The 12245-nt window shown below is 54.2% G+C and overlaps 1 protein-coding gene across 1 annotated transcript in view; it reads left to right on the plus strand.

Moving 5' to 3' along the window:
- The first annotated feature begins 421 nt into the window (after nucleotides 1-421).
- The window catches only part of LOC110504632 (cysteine-rich and transmembrane domain-containing protein 1), a 30252-nt gene continuing 18428 nt past the window's right edge, over nucleotides 422-12245 (plus strand). The window contains exon 1 of the mRNA XM_021583396.2: nucleotides 422-608. The gene's annotated coding sequence lies outside the window, so the exon portion shown is untranslated. The remainder of the gene's footprint in view (nucleotides 609-12245) is intronic.

Genomic DNA, 12245 nt, shown 5'->3' on the forward strand with positions numbered 1-12245 from the left:
TCTATGACGTGGTAGCCTAAAAAGCACTAGTTTTATCTTCAGTCTATTTATGCTGTATAAACACAATTTCACGTCTGTTTTTTTTGTAGAGTTTTATAAGTTTTGTTGACTCTGTATTAGTTAAATTGACATTTTTATACAGTTACAAATATATAAATATGAATCAATCAAAGAAGCTAGATAAGGATAAGTATGACTTGCTCAAATTATAAGACACATTCACTGTCCTATTTCTGTGTATTTCGTCACATCTTTCTGTGATGTATAATGCATGACCAAGCAAGTCAGATGATCAGTGGTCACCACTTTCCATGAGTCCCATTCACTAGACTCTCACCGCTCTTCGCCCTGATTGGTCCGTGAAACAACGACAATTCACCACAGTCAACCAGTGAAATGTGCTTTCCCTATGCAAACCCCTCGCACCACCATCGGGATGACGTCACGGTTCCCACACAACCGAGAGATACGCACTAAGTTTTAAGACGAGGTGGTCGTTCAGTGCGGTAAAAAAAGGACAAGAAATTAGCAATATAAATCACGCCGAAGAGTTTTTTTTTGAAGAGGAGCTTGACTGTCTGTTGATAAGGGATATCATTTCTCTTAAGGTAGGTGATATTATTTTATTGAGCACCATATGTCTGTGAACATTGCCTAACTCGAAGTTGCGGACTGTTGGACAATTGCAACCCGACATCGTTGTTCTTGGGCTGTGGCCCTGTGCAGGTGTTGTATCATTCCATCATTGTCTTGTTGTAGCGAGCACGCAGTGGTCTGTTTCTCCGGAAGCATTGTATCCAACAATACTTTTTGATATAAATTGCCACTATTGAATGTGAAAGGGAGAAAGTCGTGTCGGACATATCATTAGCTATGATAGAATTCGTGATACAATGACTTCTTTTTTATTTAGGCCACTTTAAAAATGTTAAGCTATCATAGCAAATCAACAATAGGTCTATCAAAATACGACGCTGTAGAAAAAAATGGTATAAAGCAGTTAGTTGTTGATAAAGCCGAAGATGCGAGTAAAGTGTTTTGTTCCATTAATATGTCATCAATGCAACAACACTGTAGGCTAACATGAGACCCTCCAACAACGCCTGATAATAGACTATTACACAGCAAAGCCTTATAAATTTAGCCTATAAAGGACGTGGCAGGAAAAATAAACCTAATTGAGAGCGTATTTTAGACTATCAATCGCACAATGTTGAAATATCATCCCAGTTCTTTCCATTTCAACAGTCATCTCTTGATGAGTGTGATCTATGCCCCAGCTGGCTGTGGTTCTACTAGACCTAGTTCACTATTATAACCCTGGACATTTAGGAATGGGATCTTATTGTGTTAGAGAAGTATGTTCCATTCTCTCACCATATACTGGAACCAAACACTCACAGTGTAATCCTGGAACCATACATTAGGGTTGGGCTGTATCCAGAATGTCGTCATACTGTCCTTCTGTCATACCAAGATATATGCTATTACCGGTTTAGTACACAAGGGGGTGCTAAAAGAGGGAAGAAATCGCATTGGGCGTCTACCAGAATGCTAATAAAATAAGCACAAGTAATAGCGCATTTCAATGGAGGCTGCTAACTACATATGCTAATGAGCACAAACAAAAATAAACAAATTGCAAAGACAGGCAATCCAGCTCATAAAGTTATAAACTCAGCAAAAAAAGAAACGTCCCTTTTTCAGGACCCTGTCTTTCAAAGATAATTCGTAAAAATCCAAATAACTTCACAGATCTTCATTGTAAAGGGTTTAAACACTGTTTCTCATGCTTGTTCAATGAACCATACACAGTTAATGAACATGCACCAGTGGAATTTTTTTTAAGACACTAACAGCTTGCAGACGGTAGGCAATTAAGGTCAAAGTTATGAAAACTTAGGACACTAAAGAGGCCTTTCTACTGACTCTGAAAAACACCAAAAGAAAGATGCCCGGGGTCCCTGCTCATCTGCTTGAACGTGCCTTAGGCATGCTGCAAGGAGACATGAGGACTGCAGATGTGGCCAGAGCAATAAATTGCAATGTTTGTACTTTGAGATGCCTAAGACAGCGCTACAGGGAGACAGGACGGACAGCTGATCATCCTCACAGTGGCAGACCACGTGTAACAACACCTGCACAGGATCGACATCTGAACATCACACCTGCGGGACAGGTACAGGATGGCAACAACAACTGCCCGAGTTATAACAGAAACACACAATCCCTCCATCAGTGCTCAGACTGTCCACAATAGGCTGAGAGAGGCTGGACTGAGGTCCTGTAGGCCTACTGTAAGGCAGGTCCTCACCAGAAATAACCGGTAACAATGTTGCCTATGAGCACAAACCCACCGTTGCTGGACCACACAGGACTGGCAAAAAGTGATCTTCACTCACGAGTTGCGGTTTTGTCTCACCAGGGGTGATGGTTGGATTTGCGTGTATCGTCGAAGTTACACCGAGGCCTGTACTCTGGAGCGGGATCGATTTGGAGGTGTAAGGTCCGTCATGGTCTGGGGCGGTGTGTCACAGCATCATCGGACTGAGCTTGTTGTCATTGCAGGCAATCTCAACGCTGTGCGTTACAGGGAAATCTGGTGTAGTCCACGAGGAGGAGATGCACTGCAGTACTTAATGCAGCTGGTGGCCACACCAGATACTGACTGCTACTTTTGATTTTGACCCCCCTTTGTTCAGGGACACATTATTCAATTTCTGTTAATCACATGTCTGTGGAACTTGTTCAGTTTATGTCTGTTGTTGAATCTTGTTATGTTCATACAAATACTTCCACATGTTAAATTTGCTGAAACTAAACGCATTTGACAGTGAGATGACGTTTCTTTTTTTGCTGAGTTTACATGTATAGGTAGGAGCTACTGAATGTCATTTTTGGTGAGTTTGGACATTTACAAACGAATGTGAACGAGAGACATTGTGCAAATGAACAAAGTTTTGATGCATGCTTGTCTGAAGGAAGAACAGCATGAGGACAGGAGCAGCATGTGTAGGCTACACACTGTCTGTGTGTAGTCGCTAGGGCAACGGGCCTGTGCTCTGCTCGGAGATGAGGGGAGGGGAGAAAAAAATGCAAGGAAATCAAGACGTGGCAGCTGTACAAATAACTAATCTAAAGAGCTTTGACTTTGCCAACACGGCAGAAAGCTAACACGATATGATGTCACCATATTAATTCAGCCACTTACTTAGATTAACTAGCAAGTTCAACTTAGGGGTCTCATTAATGCAGGAAAAAAAAGATTAAACACATAAGAAATATGTTGCTGTGTTTTGTAAACACAGATGTAAAATGCTTCTTATTGTAATTTTAGCTTGGCATCAGACTAATTGTCACGTTCTGACCTTAGTTCCTTTGTTTTGTCTTTTGTTTTAGTATGGTCAGGGCGTGAGTTGGGTGGGTTGTCTATGTTAGTTTTTCTATGATTTTCTATTTCTGTGTTTGGCCTGGTATGGTTCTCAATCAGAGGCAGCTGTCAATCGTTTTCCCTGATTGAGAATATTTATTTATTTAATATTTAGGTAGCCTGTTTTCGATTGTGTTTTGTGGGTGGTTGTTTTCAGTCTTTGTGTGTCTACACCAGACAGAACTGTTCCTGTTGTTGTTTTGTTATTCAGTGTTCAGTTTACTTTATTAAAAAGATGAACACGTACCACGCTGCGCATTGGTCCTCACCTTCTTCCACCGACAGCCGTTACAGAACCACCCACCAACCAAGGACCAAGCAGCGTGGGAGAGTGCCGGAGCCCGTCTGGGATTCTCTGGAACAGTGTGAGGAGGGATACCGGCGAATGGAGTTGGCACGGCGATCAAGGAATCCTGAGAGGCAGTCCCAAAAATGTCTTGGGGGGTGACACACTCTTGGGGAGTGTGGCGAAGTCAGGTAGGAGACCTGCGCAAACTCCCCGTGCTTACCGTGGAGAGAGATGGACCGGGCAGGTACTGTGTTATGCCGTGAGGCGCACGGTGTCCCCGGTGCGTGTGCATATCCCGGTGTGGTACATTGCAGCGCCTCATATTGGCCGGGCTAGAGTGGGCATTGAGCCAGGTGCCATGAAGCCGGCTCAGCGCATCTGGTCTCCAGTGCATCTCCTCGGGCCGGTGTACATGGCACCAGCCCTACGCATGGTGTCCCCGGTTCGCCAGCACAGCCCAGTGCGGGCTATTCCACCTCGCCGCACTGGCCTGGCTACAGGGAGCATTCAGCCAGGTAGGGTTGGGCAGGCTCGTTGCTCGAGACCTCCAGTGCGCCTCCACGGTCCGGTCTATCCGGTGCCACCTCCACGCACCAGCCCTCCGGTGGCAGCCCCCCGCACTAGGCTGTCTCTCCGTCTCCTTCCTACAGGTGCTCCCGCCTGTCCAGCGCTGTCAGAGTCTTCCTGCTACCCAGCGCTGCCAGAGTCTTCCTGCTACCCAGCGCTGCCAGAGTCTTCCTGCTACCCAGCGCTGCCAGAGTCGCCCGTCTGTCCTGATCTGCCAGAGCCGCCCGTCTGTCCTGATCTGCCAGAGCCGCCCGTCTGTCCTGATCTGCCAGAGCCGGCCGTCTGTCCTGAGCTGCCAGAGCCGGCCGTCTGTCCTGAGCTGCCAGAGCCGCCCGTCTGTCCTGAGCTGCCAGAGCCTCCCGTCTGTCCTGAGCTGCCAGAGCCTCCCGTCTGTCCTGAGCTGCCAGAGCCGCCCGTCTGTCCTGAGCTGCCAGAGCCGCCCGTCTGTCCTGAGCTGCCAGAGCCGCCCGTCTGTCCTGAGCTGCCAGAGCCGCCCGTCTGTCCTGAGCTGCCAGAGCCGCCCGTCTGTCCTGAGCTGCCAGAGCCGCCCGTCTGTCCTGAGCTGCCAGAGCCGCCCGTCTGTCCTGAGCTGCCAGAGCCTCCCGTCTGTCCTGAGCTGCCAGAGCCGCCCGTCAGCCAGGAGCTGCCAGAGCCGCCAGTCAGCCAGGAGCTGCCAGAGCCGTCAGTCAGCCAGGATCTGCCAGAGCCGCCACCGCGGACAGACACCCACCCCGACCCTCCCCTATAGGTTTAGGTTTTGCGGCCGGAGTCCGCACCTTTGGGGGGGTACTGTCACGTTCTGACCTTAGTTCCTTTGTTTTGTCTTTTGTTTTAGTATGGTCGGGGCGTGAGTTGGGTGGGTTGTCTGTTAGTTTTTCTATGATTTTCTATTTCTGTGTTTGGCCTGGTATGGTTCTCAATCAGAGGCAGCTGTTAATCGTTTTCCCTGATTGAGAACCATATTTAGGTAGCCTGTTTTCGATTGTGTTTTGTGGGTGGTTGTTTTCAGTCTTTGTGTGTTTACACCAGACAGAACTGTTCCTGTTGTTTTCTTTCTTGTTTTGTTATTCAGTGTTCAGTTTAATTTATTAAAAAGATGAACACGTACCACGCTGCGCATTGGTCCTCACCTTCTTCCACCGACAGCCGTTACACTAATGTTGTGCCTCAGTTACACTTCTCCACTCGGATTCAGGAACTGGCATTCTGTCAGCAGACAGCGCTCCGACTGATGTGTAGATTATTTTCTCCGGTACTTTTCTCTGCTTAACCAGCCTCCTTTTCTCTGCGTAACCAGCCTCCTTTTCTCTGGTATAACAAAACATAGCTAGCTACATTCTTTCTGTGATAAACATAAATGTGATGGCCATGCATCGCTTTTGCAGAAAAGACATGGCTTTTTTTCATTGTAAGCTCATTTACTTGTGTGTCTGCCAGCCAAATAGAGTTGCACTTCTGTTGTCATCTGATGAAAACAAAGCTATTTTCTGCTGAATGTGTTGCATTATTTTCTGTGAAGGAAAACTAGACGTCCCTACAGAAGAGTATTATTACTGAGAGCTGAGATTTTTACATAGAACTAAGTATAATGACTATGGCTCTAGATTACAGGATAAGGCTGTTTCAAGTGTTTGAAAAATTCAAAATTCTCCAATTTACAGACTGGGCATAACCCCCTCTGGACCACCTACCAGCCATCCTCATGTACTTTGTGCCCCCTCAGATTTTTGGAGTGCATGACGCCCCTGTGTGTCGGCCTAATTTATTGAATAGAAACAAAGAACAGCACTGCATATATAATGTAATTGTGTTTTGGTTCTTAACCACACATTTTGAACAAAAATCATTCTACTGTAGGGAATATTTGTAGAATAAAGTCAACATTTTAAAATGAAGTCACAGGTATATTTGAAGATCAAAGTATGGGATAACTGCATGTCTCCATGCTCCCCACCGATGAAATGCCTCAGTTAGAAGACTGGTGAAACTATACTTTAGAATTGGCTTCAGTAAGAAGGAACTCCTTGCTGTTTTAGCACATAATAACCATATTATTATAATCATTAGGACCTGGAAGAGGTTGTGCCACAGATCGGGTCTTTTCAGGAGGAATCACACAGACTGGATGAGGTATTTCATCCAAGTAAGTGTGGCTACATACATAGGTAGAGGTGTGTGTGTGTGGTAGAGGGGGTGTCTCTATCGCACTCGTTCACACATGGGTCACTGCACTGCGCGCACACACACACACACACACGGTATCCCCAAAGCAATACCGTTTTATTGGCCATGGTGCATTGTCAGAATGTGAAGAGTCCCTGTCATCAGTCCCTGTCATCACGCTAAAATGTTGTCCTCAATCCCCTGCGTATGCCAACACCTTGTATAGTATTTTAGAGAGAACAGCGAGGCCAGCAGCCTACATGTCAGAATGATAGGTTAACTCTGTGTGTGATGGTATGGTGTTTTATGTACCATTCCAGTGCAGTAACCTCATAGGCCTGTGTGTATTATCTTGTGAATGTAAGCTATAGATTGCGTGGAGAAGAATATCGCTTCCCTGTCGGGTTCATGGGCTGCTTCCAAACCCCTGTCATGTACTTTGCATAGCCATGGGGCAGGGGGACAGGGGTTTGGCTAAAGCCCCGTCTGAAACCGCAATAATACGGTCCATTATTCTAACCTAACAGGTCTAGCCACTAGCCTCTATAAGGTCAACCAGCGGCTGCCTAAATTAGCACCATAACTGAGATGATGCCCTGTTGTGGGATAACCTATGTATTCTTCATTCCTCCCATCCTTGAAGACATAGGCGATAGAAAGGAGATATTATGCTAGGCTACCAACCAAGTCATGTCAGATCAGTGATTATTTATTTATAGCCTATGTAATAGAGGTCTTCATGGGTCCAAAAAGTTGGACCCGATCTGAAATGGACCTGGGGCTTTCCCACCCGGACTCGATATGCATAAAACATGTTTTTAAATAGAGACCTGTTCCGAACGGACACGAGGACCACCAGACACGTTGTGAATAAACCTGGTCGGATCCAGAACCCATCCCATCCCAGTGAGGGAAGCAGCAGAAAATCATTTTTTGAAACTACTTTATTAACCGGAGCTGATAAAGTGTGAGAGGAGGGAGAGAGGTGCTACTCTAGCAGGTGGGGGAGGGGGAGCAGGGAGGAGGGAGGGAGAGAGGTGCCACTCTAGCAGGTGGGGGAGGGGGAGCAGGGAGGAGGGAGGGAGAGAGGTGCCACTCTAGCAGGTGGGGGAGGGGGAGCAGGGAGGAGGGAGGGAGAGAGGTGCCACTCTAGCAGGTGGGGGAGGGGGAGCAGGGAGGAGGGAGGGAGAGAGGTGCCACTCTAGCAGGTGGGGGAGGGGGAGCAGGGAGGAGGGAGGGAGAGAGGTGCCACTCTAGCAGGTGGGGGAGGGGGAGCAGGGAGGAGGGAGGGAGAGAGGTGCCACTCTAGCAGGTGGGGGAGGGGGAGCAGGGAGGAGGGAGGGAGAGAGGTGCCACTCTAGCAGGTGGGGGAGGGGGAGCAGGGAGGAGGGAGGGAGAGAGGTGCCACTCTAGCAGGTGGGGGAGGGGGAGCAGGGAGGAGGGAGGGAGAGAGGTGCCACTCTAGCAGGTGGGGGAGGGGGAGCAGGGAGGAGGGAGGGAGAGAGGTGCCACTCTAGCAGGTGGGGGAGGGGGAGCAGGGAGGAGGGAGGGAGGTGCCACTCTAGCAGGTGGGGGAGGGGGAGCAGGGAGGAGGGAGGGAGAGAGGTGCTACTCTAGCAGGTGGGGGAGGGGGAGCAGGGAGGAGGGAGGAAGAGAGGTGCTACTCTAGCAGGTGGGGGAGGGGGAGCAGGGAGGAGGGAGGGAGAGAGGTGCCACTCTAGCAGGTGGGGGAGGGGGAGCAGGGAGGAGGGAGGGAGAGAGGTGCCACTCTAGCAGGTGGGGGAGGGGGAGCAGGGAGGAGGGAGGGAGAGAGGTGCCACTCTAGCAGGTGGGGGAGGGGGAGCAGGGAGGAGGGAGAGAGGTGCCACTCTAGCAGGTGGGGGAGGGGGAGCAGGGAGGAGGGAGGGAGAGAGGTGCCACTCTAGCAGGTGGGGGAGGGGGAGCAGGGAGGAGGGAGGGAGAGAGGTGCCACTCTAGCAGGTGGGGGAGGGGGAGCAGGGAGGAGGGAGGGAGGTGCCACTCTAGCAGGTGGGGGAGGGGGAGCAGGGAGGAGGGAGGGAGAGAGGTGCTACTCTAGCAGGTGGGGGAGGGGGAGCAGGGAGGAGGGAGGGAGAGAGGTGCTACTCTAGCAGGTGGGGGAGGGGGAGCAGGGAGGAGGGAGGGAGAGAGGTGCTACTCTAGCAGGTGGGGGAGGGGGAGCAGGGAGGAGGGAGGGAGAGAGGTGCCACTCTAGCAGGTGGGGGAGGGGGAGCAGGGAGGAGGGAGGGAGAGAGGTGCCACTCTAGCAGGTGGGGGAGGGGGAGCAGGGAGGAGGGAGGGAGGTGCCACTCTAGCAGGTGGGGGAGGGGGAGCAGGGAGGAGGGAGGGAGAGAGGTGCTACTCTAGCAGGTGGGGGAGAGGGAGCAGGGAGGAAGAGAGGTGCCACTCTAGCAGGTGGGGGAGGGGGAGCAGGGAGGAGGGAGGGAGAGAGGTGCCACTCTAGCAGGTGGGGGAGGGGGAGCAGGGAGGAGGGAGGGAGAGAGGTGCCACTCTAGCAGGTGGGGGAGGGGGAGCAGGGAGCAGGGAGGAAGAGAGGTGCCACTCTAGCAGGTGGGGGAGGGGGAGCAGGGAGGAGGGAGGAAGAGAGGTGCCACTCTAGCAGGTGGGGGAGGGGGAGCAGGGAGGAGGGAGGGAGAGAGGTGCCACTCTAGCAGGTGGGGGAGGGGGAGCAGGGAGCAGGGAGGAAGAGAGGTGCCACTCTAGCAGGTGGGGGAGGGGGAGCAGGGAGGAGGGAGGGAGAGAGGTGCCACTCTAGCAGGTGGGGGAGGGGGAGCAGGGAGCAGGGAGGAAGAGAGGTGCCACTCTAGCAGGTGGGGGAGGGGGAGCAGGGAGGAGGGAGGGAGAGAGGTGCCACTCTAGCAGGTGGGGGAGGGGGAGCAGGGAGGAGGGAGGGAGAGAGGTGCCACTCTAGCAGGTGGGGGAGGGGGAGCAGGGAGCAGGGAGGAAGAGAGGTGCCACTCTAGCAGGTGGGGGAGGGGGAGCAGGGAGGAGGGAGGGAGAGAGGTGCCACTCTAGCAGGTGGGGGAGGGGGAGCAGGGAGGAGGGAGGGAGAGAGGTGCCACTCTAGCAGGTGGGGGAGGGGGAGCAGGGAGGAGGGAGGGAGAGAGGTGCCACTCTAGCAGGTGGGGGAGGGGGAGCAGGGAGGAGGGAGGAAGAGAGGTGCCACTCTAGCAGGTGGGGGAGGGGGAGCAGGGAGGAGGGAGGAAGAGAGGTGCCACTCTAGCAGGTGGGGGAGGGGGAGCAGGGAGGAAGAGAGGTGCCACTCTAGCAGGTGGGGGAGGGGGAGCAGGGAGGAGGGAGGAAGAGAGGTGCCACTCTAGCAGGAGGGGGAGCAGAGAGGAGGGAGGGAGAGAGGTGCCACTCTAGCAGGTGGGGGAGGGGGAGCAGGGAGGAAGAGAGGTGCCACTCTAGCAGGTGGGGGAGCAGGGAGGAGGGAGGGAGGTGCCACTCTAGCAGGTGGGGGAGGGGGAGCAGGGAGGAGGGAGGGAGAGAGGTGCCACTCTAGCAGGTGGGGGAGGGGGAGCAGGGAGGAGGGAGGGAGAGAGGTGCCACTCTAGCAGGTGGGGGAGGGGGAGCAGGGAGGAGGGAGGAAGAGAGGTGCCACTCTAGCAGGTGGGGGAGGGGGAGCAGGGAGGAGGGAGGAAGAGAGGTGCCACTCTAGCAGGTGGGGGAGGGGGAGCAGGGAGGAAGAGAGGTGCCACTCTAGCAGGTGGGGGAGGGGGAGCAGGGAGGAGGGAGGAAGAGAGGTGCCACTCTAGCAGGAGGGGGAGCAGGGAGGAGGGAGGGAGAGAGGTGCCACTCTAGCAGGTGGGGGAGGGGGAGCAGGGAGGAAGAGAGGTGCCACTCTAGCAGGTGGGGGAGGGGGAGCAGGGAGGAGGGAGGGAGGTGCCACTCTAGCAGGTGGGGGAGGGGGAGCAGGGAGGAGGGAGGGAGAGAGGTGCCACTCTAGCAGGTGGGGGAGGGGGAGCAGGGAGGAGGGAGGAAGAGAGGTGCCACTCTAGCAGGTGGGGGAGGGGGAGCAGGGAGGAGGGAGGAAGAGAGGTGCCACTCTAGCAGGAGGGGGAGCAGGGAGGAGGGAGGGAGAGAGGTGCCACTCTAGCAGGTGGGGGAGGGGGAGCAGGGAGGAAGAGAGGTGCCACTCTAGCAGGTGGGGGAGGGGGAGCAGGGAGGAGGGAGGGAGGTGCCACTCTAGCAGGTGGGGGAGGGGGAGCAGGGAGGAGGGAGGGAGAGAGGTGCCACTCTAGCAGGTGGGGGAGGGGGAGCAGGGAGGAGGGAGGAAGAGAGGTGCCACTCTAGCAGGAGGGGGAGCAGGGAGGAGGGAGGGAGAGAGGTGCCACTCTAGCAGGTGGGGGAGGGGGAGCAGGGAGGAAGAGAGGTGCCACTCTAGCAGGTGGGGGAGGGGGAGCAGGGAGGAGGGAGGGAGGTGCCACTCTAGCAGGTGGGGGAGGGGGAGCAGGGAGGAGGGAGGGAGAGAGGTGCCACTAGCAGGTGGGGGAGGGGGAGCAGGGAGGAGGGAGGGAGAGAGGTGCTACTCTAGCAGGTGGGGGAGGGGGAGCAGGGAGGAGGGAGGGAGAGAGGTGCCACTCTAGCAGGTGGGGGAGGGGGAGCAGGGAGGAGGGAGGGAGAGAGGTGCCACTCTAGCAGGTGGGGGAGGGGGAGCAGGGAGGAGGGAGGGAGAGAGTTGCCACTCTAGCAGGTGGGGGAGGGATCGTACTCTGAGCGAGTGACATGGGGAGGAGGGAGGAGGGAGGGAGAGAGGTGCCACTCTAGCAGGTGGGGGAGCAGGGAGGAGGGAGGGAGAGAGGTGCCACTCTAGCAGGTGGGGGAGGGGGAGCAGGGAGGAGGGAGGGAGAGAGGTGCCACTCTAGCAGGTGGGGGAGGGGGAGCAGGGAGGAGGGAGGGAGAGAGGTGCCACTCTAGCAGGTGGGGGAGGGGGAGCAGGGAGGAGGGAGGGAGAGAGGTGCCACTCTAGCAGGTGGGGGAGGGATTGTACTCTGAGCGAGTGACATGGGGAGGAGGGAGGAGGGAGGGAGAGAGGTGCCACTCTAGCAGGTGGGGGAGGGATTGTACTCTGAGCGAGTGACATGGGGAGGAGGGAGGAGGGAGGGAGAGAGGTGCCACTCTAGCAGGTGGGGGAGGGATCGTACTCTGAGCGAGTGACATGGGGAGGAGGGAGGAGGGAGAGAGGTGCCACTCTAGCAGGTGGGGGAGGGATTGTACTCTGAGCGAGTGACATGGGGAGGAGGGAGGAGGGAGGGAGAGAGGTGCCACTCTAGCAGGTGGGGGAGGGATCGTACTCTGAGCGAGTGACATGGGGAGGAGGGAGGAGGGAGAGAGGTGCCACTCTAGCAGGTGGGGGAGGGATCGTACTCTGAGCGAGTGACATGGGGAGGAGGGAGGAGGGAGAGAGGGAGAGAGGTGCCACTCTTGCAGGTGGGGGAGGGATCGTACTCTGAGCGAGTGACATGGGGAGGAGGGAGGAGGGAGGTGCCACTCTAGCAGGTGGGGGAGGGATCGTACTCTGAGCGAGTGACATGGGGAGGAGGGAGGGAGAGAGGTGCCACTCTAGCAGGTGGGGGAGGGATCGTACTCTGAGCGAGTGACATGGGGAGCAGGGAGGAGGGAGGGAGAGGCACCAAGCCGACTCACGCTATAGTAGACTAATAACTGCCATAGCTAAGTTATTTATCATCAAATATGATTATGTAGTACCTGTCTTGACTGCATGAAACTGGAATGAGAAGTTAGTTAAGCCAG

The sequence above is a fragment of the Oncorhynchus mykiss genome, chromosome 31, assembly GCF_013265735.2.
Source record: "Oncorhynchus mykiss isolate Arlee chromosome 31, USDA_OmykA_1.1, whole genome shotgun sequence".
Classification (NCBI taxonomy): Eukaryota; Metazoa; Chordata; class Actinopteri; order Salmoniformes; family Salmonidae; genus Oncorhynchus; species Oncorhynchus mykiss.